The 10,147-nt window shown below is 37.4% G+C and overlaps 1 long non-coding RNA gene across 1 annotated transcript; it reads right to left on the reverse strand.

The window, feature by feature from the left end:
• Positions 1–1,281: 1,281 nt before the first annotated feature.
• LOC130735835 (uncharacterized) lies at positions 1,282–6,097 on the reverse strand. The gene is made up of 7 exons (XR_009018575.1): positions 5,935–6,097; positions 4,987–5,820; positions 4,773–4,891; positions 3,933–4,263; positions 3,729–3,802; positions 2,926–2,990; positions 1,282–1,401 (listed from the first exon to the last, which is right to left on the reverse strand). It is a non-coding gene; the product is annotated as an uncharacterized LOC130735835 (long non-coding RNA).
• Between the last annotated feature and the right edge of the window lie 4,050 nt (positions 6,098–10,147).

Consider the following 10,147-nt stretch of genomic DNA (forward strand, 5'->3'; position numbering starts at 1 on the left):
AGAAGCTATACGGTTTCAAGTAGCCATAGCAGTAGAACCTTTCTCCATAACAGTAAAGAGAAGGTCAAAGGAGATGGTGGAATAAATCCACTGTTTGACAGTAGAGTCAAGAGTAGCCCACCGGGCATAGGAAGCATCGGTGCGCGCAGGAGGCTCCATGTCAGCTTGAGGAATGATGTGGTGAAGCACCTGAGTGGCGTGAGCATGAGTCTCAAACAATTCAGCCCACATAGCATAATGATCCTTGTCGATCTCGAGTTTGAAAGGAATGTTGTTTTTGATATTTGTGACAGCAAGGGCCGGATGAAAATCGGGTTTAGCCGGCGGGACAGGTGGAGTGACCACAGTAGTGACAGTGGTACTTGTAGGAGTGTCGGTGATGGAGGCTGAATCTGCCATTAAAAAACAAACAGAAACAAAACAAAACAGTAAGGAAAATAAAGATTTTGTTTTTTTTTTGTTTTTTTTTTTTGTGGCTGGTTGGTTCAACCGTCTGGTCGAACCGGTCCGGTTGATCCGCTGGAGCAGCTTCTCGGGTTGGAGAAGCGGGTCGGATCTGTTTGGAGATCCTGGCCGCGGGTTGCAAAGGAAGAGGCACATCCGAGGAGCGGCGGCGCTGGTTTGTGTGGGACGAAGGGCGGCGCGCGGTGGTTCGTGCGGGACGAAGGCTGCCGGCGACGGGTCAGGCGCGGTGGATGTGGCCTGAGGTAGTCAATGGCTGCAGGGGACGGTTGGACTGCAGAGGTTCGTTGGGAACGAACGGGGAGGAGCGACGGCGCGACTGGGAGGAGCGCGGTGGCTGGCTGGGTCCGGCGGCGCGACGGAGGAGGCGCGGGTGGACGTCAGCGGCGGCGGCTGCACTATGTGTGGGAGGCGGCTGCGGCTTGTGTAGAGAGAAGGAGAAGAAAATAATATTTAAAAAATAAAATAAAAGTAGGTCAGATAGGGATGGATCTGAACCTGCTCAATGATACCATGAAAGAAATATTTTCCGTGTCTATTATTGATAATAGATGAGGTATTTATACAAAATACAGTTGACTAAATAATAATGACTAAACCTAATTACCTACGTAATTACAGGAAATAGAATAAATAAATTATTCCTATTGTTCTATTCTATCATATATATATATATATATCAAATAGAAGTTAGTGTTGACTGATTGCTTTTGCTACCTTATTCAATACCAGATTGGTTTCTAAAGTTAAACCAATCATGTCTAAATCGAATCATTCAAATTAAATCAGAAGAGATAGAAAATTGTTTTTCTTGTTTACTTTTATATTTAAATATAACTATCATTATAACGATAAAACAGCTATATGTAAATTGCATTGTTGCTTTAACAATCTTTATACCTCATCACCATCACTCCTTTGCTCGATTGAAGGCTCCATCTGCTTTTTCTCCAACAAACAAAAGAATTGAATTAGCTAAGTGGAAATAACCAAATACGCCTTGATAGAATGCAGATAGCAAAAACAAATAAAAAACAAAACTTAAACATGGAATATAGTGATCCTGCAACAAAACTTCGTTGTGAACTAGTCCTCTGGTAAGATAACAAAAATTTGTCTCCAATGTTAATCAAAGTTGGCATAAATGGAACCAAAATGCCAATGCCAATGCAAAATATAAAATTCATGTAAAACAGCAAAGCCAATGTTCCTATAGGCAGGCAACAACAATCAAACATTTTTTGTCTTTATTTTATATTTTGACCAGGAGGGGTAGTACAATCAGCAAGCATGCATGCATATAACTATAAGGGGCTTGTTAAATGTACATTTCTTTTAGATTTGGATATCTGTAAAGCTACATAAACTTTTATACAAATCAAACATAACATTTAATCATTTTAAAAAGTTGGGAAATTATTTCAAGATTGTTGAGACACTAGTATCTAAACCCGTGCTTTGCACGGTGAGTATGTTACCAGATTTTTTTTCAAACAACATGTTTCCTATATATAGAATATCACAACTCATTATTGTGAAATTATGGACAACAAACCAGATGATAAAGGAAATTGTCCAACACATGCCATCGCAACTTAATTAAAATAGCAACACTTGTCCAATACATGATAGAAAGCAAGAAATACAATGCAGGTCTTGAAAGAAAAACATGCATGCTATTCTATCACGGCTTAAGGTGGATTAAAACATTAATAACAACAAATTTTTCACTGGTAAAGAAAAAGTCAACACATCCCCTGCCTTCAATCCATCTGACGTGCAGAAGGCCCTCCAACCCCTACCAATCCCGAGAGCCTGAAAGATGACTTAATGTCCTGTCATGAATCAAGTCCAATGATACTTCATTTAAATATAAATCTCTCTTAATGGTTTGACTTCTAGTTTTCCCTATCTCTCTCTACCTCCAAATATTGGATATCCATTTAGTCTACCATCTTTATTGGTGCTTCTATAAACCATATAGATCTTCTCAACACATGTCCAGACCATCTTCTCTCTAAGAAACATCATATGAAGAGGACATACTCCTAAAGCAGCAACATTGGTTGAGTATATTAGCTTTCCGGGCCAAAATGGTCAGACTAACCTTGACATTACTATTTATTTCTTCATGAACATCTGTAGAGACCTCATCTTCATTATTAGAATCATGCCTACCACTGTAGTCTTCAGCACATTCAGGTCCAATGTGCTCTCTAACATTTCCAGAATAATTTTCTTTACAATATACTAAGTCTCCTAAAACTACTTGTTCAGTTCCTGCACGTGGTAGAATCAAATTCAACTGAATAAATGAATATTTTGGCTTCAACTACCATAATAATAATTCAAGGTAAGGAGAGTGTATTGAATGAAGTAAGGATGTAAGGAGATGTAAGTTCATTAGAAGTTAATTGCAACACGAAGCAAGCAGATCTAGAAAACTATTGAAGATCACATTACCATATTTTTGCACCCTTGTACTTGCTGCATGGTTCCACAAATAGCTTTGGTAACTATGTACATACCTAAAAATACAGAAGCAATGGAATTATAAGATGAAGAAGATCAATATTATCCTTCAAATATCCCATCTCAAATAACATCTCTATTTGTTTTCATAGCACACTTGTCTTTGCACATCACAGTAAAAGATCACCAGATAGACAGCCTATATAGCCCACTAAGAAACTTCATAAGAATTTCTTTCGTATTTTCCTAGCTTTCAGATTTTATTTATTCATTTGTGTGTTGACTTCACTGTTTTGTATTAACACACTAAAACATTTTATCATAAAGCAAAATAACCTAATGTAAGCAAGCTCAATGAATTTACTGTGAACTCAGATGTCTACCAAGATTTCAAATTTCAAATAAAATTATGTCAAATTCAAACTCAGCATGGTGGGGTATGGGTAGGGCCGCCTCCTCAGCCACAACATTCAATTATATCTTTAGTTTGAAATGGAAAGAAAAAAAAAAGATCAATATAAAAGAGAAGTTAAATATGCGAAAGAAAACATTTGTGATTCTTTAAGTAAGAAACAACTGAAATATAAGCACATAATTCAGTACCCAAATAAAAGATATTCATTACACAACAACAGATGATGCTAGAAACTGATGAGAGAAATGAACTTTGGCATCACAACTTACAAATATAATTACTCCAACTAAGAAAAATTACTACCAGTCACAATATAAACCCACTTTACCCAAATATTTACTACACAACATATTAACCTCTTCAGATAATTATAACTCACATCATTCTCAAACTCCGTGGAATAGCTTTCAGAGCCTGCAAGCAGTTTCCAAGACACTTTTTTAAACTTTGCAGCTGCAGAGGATGTCAATAAAAAACTTGGTTATGCATCATACATGGATGAATGGTAAACAATATATTAACATCACTCTCACATCAACTGAAAGGAAACACAATGCAGAAATAATTTTCATTTGAAACTCACCACAGCCCTTTCAGCAACTAAGTAGCCAAGCAAGCAACATAGTCTTTCTGCAGCCTCCATTTCTCAATACTTTCTTCGCTATTAGACGCTGCATTGATGCTAAGCCTAACAAATCTGCTTTCGCAGTTCATCGTCTTCTGGCTTCAAGCTCTTTTCTCTCTGTTGTTCTGATCTCTGTAGTTGGAGATAGAATAGAATAATTGGAATTATATCTGTCTGTCTACAAACCACTTATTATTGTCAATTTGTCATGCATGATGTGTAGTTCAAGAGCTTTGCTTGATATGAATCACACTGTATGCTTCCTCTTCCCACATCTTCTTGAAGGAAACTATAAAAAAAATTCTTCTTCATTATCCTGATTGAGGTAAAAAGTCCACACAATACCAAACTGAAGAAGCACGAGGCAGTTTTTTAGGAAATTTTGCGGGTATTTGCCTAGATTTGATGAGTTAGATGAGGTTCAAAAGAATCTGTATGACCTCAAATAAATCTTCCAAGGTCCTCTTAGATCATTAAATGCTCAAGTCCTAAACTACTTGTAATGCATTGTCAACTTGAAATCTTTCCAATATCTATGCAAAATTCTCAACCTGTTTTATCTTGATACATACATATATACTTTTTTATTCCTGCATTTTATGCGGAGCAAGATCTTTTAATAGATCTTTTTCATCTGACACCAAATGGATTTGCTCATGATCCTAACTAAAATGTCTTAAATCTCAAGATATACGTCATGAGTGACTCTTTTTGGAACAAAATCTTATCTAATCCTACCAAAAAAAAATCATCTTCAAGATAAGTGATGAGAAAATGGATGTGAAGAAGGTCACCCACCTGGATTCTTCAGTGTGGATATCCTTCCAATATCTCCGATCATCAATCCCGGTTATGGATAGTCCCTTGAAGGATATGCACATACAAATTTTCCCCGTGCTTTTATCCAACCAAACTTTCTGCAATAAAAAAAACCCATATATTCAAACATTAATTCTTCCTCTAAAAAATGATTTAATCAAATAATTAATCAACCAAACCATTAACTAATTACCTTGGATTAAGAGCGGTGTAAGTGGCTATTTTGCTCGAATCGGAGGGAAAATCGGTGAAGATTTCCCTGACAATCGCACGGTAATTGGCGGGGAGCTTGGATTCCCAGAAAAAATCGGCGGAGGAAGCAGTGATTCAAGGTCGCTAGCTGGCAGATCTGAGGAGGATCAAAGCGACGCAGCTCCCCGGCAATTCACCAAATGACGGCGAGACTTGGTGTGCGTGGCGGCGAGAGAAGACGATACCCATGACCATCAAACGGAGATCGAAAACGCGATTCAGTGTGACAACTATCCATTTTTCTGCTCGATTTATAGACTCAGAATTCCCAATTACAACAGATTATTGTTAGCAGTTCTGTGATTCTTGCCACACTGAATCGGAGAAAACGGGGAAGGACTTTATAAACCAGAAATGGGTTGTTTGTGGATGGTTGTGGTTGATATGCATGTTTGGTGTTCAATTTATAGACCGGAAATTCGAACATTCATCCCGCCAAAGGATCCAGCGAATACGGGGATGGACAGCCATCAATTATGTGGTTCAGCCAGTGCAAAATTATCAGAAACATGGGCTGATAACACATTGCGTTAAAAATTGACACTGGAGCAATGCTTACAGAGTGACAGAAGCAACTATGTGCCCTCCCCAAGAGAAAATGATACCGACCTATCTACCCTACTGAAGAGATAACGGGTCCAGCTATTTGATCTTTTAAACTTACCACCTATAACGTCTGCCCAAGATAGTTCCCTGAAACCTTGACACGTGGAGAGTTGCTCTAAGCAAGACACGTCGGATTTTTATCTTCCAATTACCGGCTTCTGTTTTGTATCTAGTATAGATAGATAGATATCAGTTGCATCCCGCAGAAATTATAAGGCCTACAACTTGTACTTGTGCAGAGTTTTCTAGATTGCTACATTAAAATAAAACCAAATATTGATACCTGCTCCTTTGATGTAGCAGCAGACTTTTCTTCACTTGACCCCTCAACTTTGAGATGTTTTAGTGATGGTTGGAGCTTCACTTCGGCATGAAGAGGATACAGGTGTAACTGCAACCCAGAAAGATGCAGGAAAATTTACAAAACTTTCTCAAATAAAACAATCAACTTGAGTATCACAATGAAACAATTCATAAATCTCTCAAGCTATCGGACAAGACAATAAGACATATAAATCACAAGTTGAAGGTAATAGACAAATGATGGGTCTGAGCTATGAAATATTTTAAACAAATAACTTGAGTATCATCGCCCGTCAAAAAAAAATAACTTGAGTATCACTAGTTCAGTTCATCGCACAAATTATACAATGATTAGATTCCATAAGTCCACACTCAATATGAATATTTCTAAAATTAAAAACCTTAATTTCATATCATCGAGAAATTAACCAATTAAGGGTTCTGATACCATAATAATTGAAACTATAAATCGGTATCTATTGAAGATCTTTTTAATCGCGAAGTACGCACACAACTGTATGCGACAGAACATGATCTTCCACTTAATCTCTCATCTCTTGCAAAATGACTCTTCAATGAAACACGAGTCGTTAAAGAACGTCATAGACAAGTGGAGATCCTACCCTCTATCAATAATGGAAAATCTTATTGTTCATCCATAATTGATATTAGGTCCATTGAACCCTACACAAAAGCTCACACACTTATCTATTGGGCTCAACCCAATAAACTTACATCCACATGATGATTCCATAAACTTGTCTATTGTGAGGAAAGGGAGTAAGGGACCTCCTCAGCGGAGGTGGCGGCTCAAAGAAACGAGAAGAAGTGCCCTAACATAGTAGAGAAGAGGACACGGAAAAAGGTGGTTTTAGAGCTTAAATGAAATTAAACTAAAGCATTTTTTTGGGTCAAAGACTAAGGGATAAAAGTATACTAAAATGCACCCAAAAAAAATTAAAAAACATTCTTAACACTACGTACTATTTTCTTTTGTCCAAGTTCAAACATCCTTCATTAAAACAGTGGTCGTAAAAAGAGAACGCACAAAGACAAGGCCTTGTTGACCAAAAAAAATGACAAGGCCTTACAACCCAAAACACAGTCACACGCAGATCATATTATGTGCTTAATTTCTCAACCCCCTGCTATATATTCTGCACAAAAAGGGCTCGTTTGGCACGCCGTATTAGGCATGATAGCATAAGCTTATACAATACATTATGAGTTTATCCATTGTTTGGTGATGACATTGTATTGTATAAGCTTATCCATCAAAGTCCCCTTATACGTTAAAATAATGTATTATTTAATCCATCATGTGAGTGATGGATAAGACATGATAAGGTTGTGACGTGTAAGTCACCATCACCACCGCCCTCCATTGCTGCCAACTTACACTACCATTAGCACCACCACCGTCGCCGCCACCACCACCACCACTGCCGCCCTACCGCCACCACCACCATAATCACCGCCACCACAACCTTATCGCCACCACCACCATAATCGCCGCCACCACTCTATCGCCACCACCACCACCACCCTATCGCCACCACCACCACCATTGCCTCCACCCTCAACCGTCGCCGCCACCCTACTAAGCCGCCACCGCCTTACCACCACCACCCTATCGTCGCACCACAACCACCATCGCTGCCACCACTCGATCACCACCACCGCCACCACCACCGATGTTGCCACCACCACCGGTGTTGCCGCCACCGCCACCACCACCACCACCACCGCCCTAACGCCACCACCGACACCACAACCACCACCCTATCGCCACCACCACCATAATCGTCGTCACCAATCTATTGCCACCACCGCCACCACCGACACCACAACCACCACCCTATCGCCACCACCACCACCACCACCATTGGCTCCACCCTCCACCGTAGCCGCCACCGCCTTACCACCACTACCACCACCGTATCATCGTCACCACCACAACCACCATCGTTGCCACCACCACCACCAACCTATCTCCACTGTCACCACCACCGCCACCAACACCAACCTACCACCATCGCCGCCACCACCACCAACCTACCACCACTTCCATCACCACCGTCACCACCTTTATAATCATCTCCATATTTGATTTTTATTATATATCATTATTCAATACTTCATTAAACATAAAATTGCATTAATTTAAACGATATGATAAATTATACTGAGTCTGGCCAAACGCTGGATAGTATAAGAAAGTTATCAGGGCTTATACTATCAGGCCTAATACTATCAGGTCTTATACTATCAGGCCTTATACTATACGTCGCACCAAACGGAAAAAGGTGGTTTTAGAGCTTAAATGAAATTAAACTAAAGCATTTTTTTGGGTCAAAGACTAAGGGATAAAAGTATACTAAAATGCACCCAAAAAAAATTAAAAAACATTCTTAACACTACGTACTATTTTCTTTTGTCCAAGTTCAAACATCCTTCATTAAAACAGTGGTCGTAAAAAGAGAACGCACAAAGACAAGGCCTTGTTGACCAAAAAAAATGACAAGGCCTTACAACCCAAAACACAGTCACACGCAGATCATATTATGTGCTTAATTTCTCAACCCCCTGCTATATATTCTGCACAAAAAATATTATCGGCTGATGGATTTCACAACAATAATATTGTAGATATTAATAAGTAATAACCCATACATGTTTGTAGTACAATAGTTTTTTAAAGGATTTAATACTTTTAATTTTCACCACATTCGAGTTAGAATCTTGAAAGCAATTCAATAAGAAAAAAAGAGAGGATTTATTTTTCTTACACAGAAGCGCAATCGTCACTTCCTTATCATTTTGCAAAAAGCCGAATTGATTTTCACACACCGTAATTTTAATAAGTACACGCTCAATATTTTATTTTAGGTGTTGTCTAAAAGACCCAAGATAAAAATTGGGTTAAATCACCCTTGATGAAGTGTTTCAATAATATTGTAACATGTGTCTTCATAAATTCCATCTAATTTCCTTATTCTTTTTAATTTTAATTTTTATAATACTCACTTTATTAAATGGTTAAATATGCTTTTAGTCCATGAACTTTTACCGAAATTTGATTTTCATTTCTCGCCGATGTAAATTTCGAAAAGCATCCTCAAAATTAAAAAAATTGATGATTTTACTCTTATGGAATTGAAAGTGCATAAGTGAAAAAATGCTCTTTAAAACTTGAATATTTAGAAGCAAAAAATTATACACTTACGGAATTGAAAGTGCATAATTGAAAAATGCTCTTAAAACTTGAATATTTAGAAGCAAAAAATTATACACTTACGGAATTGAAAGTGCATAAGTGAAAAATGCTCTTAAAACTTGAATATTTAGAAGCAAAAATTTATACACTTACGGAATTTAAAATTCCTTAAGTGAAAAATTAGCTTCTAAAACTTGAAGTTCCAAAAGGTTAAAAATTTCCAAAAAGTTTTTTTTTGAAAGAATTATATAGGGATATTTAAGGAAAAATAAATTTGGGCGTGCAAATATTAAATTTGTGGGTGTTCAAAAATTAAACCCCAATATAAGAGGAAGCAAATTAATAACTAAACTGTAGAGGCAACATAACTTAACAAGTATGTTGCACGGATACGGGTACGGTACCGGTACGGGTATGGGGTACGGTATTTTCAGAAAAAATAGGGTACGGGTACGCCAGTTATATATAATATTTACTTAAATAAATATATATATATATATAAATATAAATATAAATAAAATGTTTTATACCACAATATTATGAAGTGAAAGTTAGGTTTTTCTTCGAATGTTAGCCGAAGTGATAATACTAATTTGACGCAGGGGATCAGAAGGGTTAAGTTTGAATGATACAGGATTCGAAACTTATGGATGAATTATGTAATAACATTATTTGATAACTAGGATATTTCTAAAAAAAAAAAAACAAGATAGTTGTTTTTACTTCAATGTTGTGATGGTCACTTATTTCATGTGAATTGAATGGGGCATGGTTTTTTTTCATTTGTCCTAATTGTGTAGAGTCCGTTTTATGAAACTTATGTTATTTTTCTTTTTTTTGAGTAAGTATGTTAATTTTTTTTTGGTTAACTAGAAATTAGCTTTGTAGGCCAATTAATTTTCTGAAACTCTGGGCGCCCCAATATTTTTTGTTGAATGAGGAAATTTAATTTTTGTTAACTGTTAGGGCATGTCTA

This window comes from Lotus japonicus, chromosome 2 (genome assembly GCF_012489685.1).
Source record: "Lotus japonicus ecotype B-129 chromosome 2, LjGifu_v1.2".
Lineage (NCBI taxonomy): Eukaryota > Viridiplantae > Streptophyta > Magnoliopsida > Fabales > Fabaceae > Lotus > Lotus japonicus.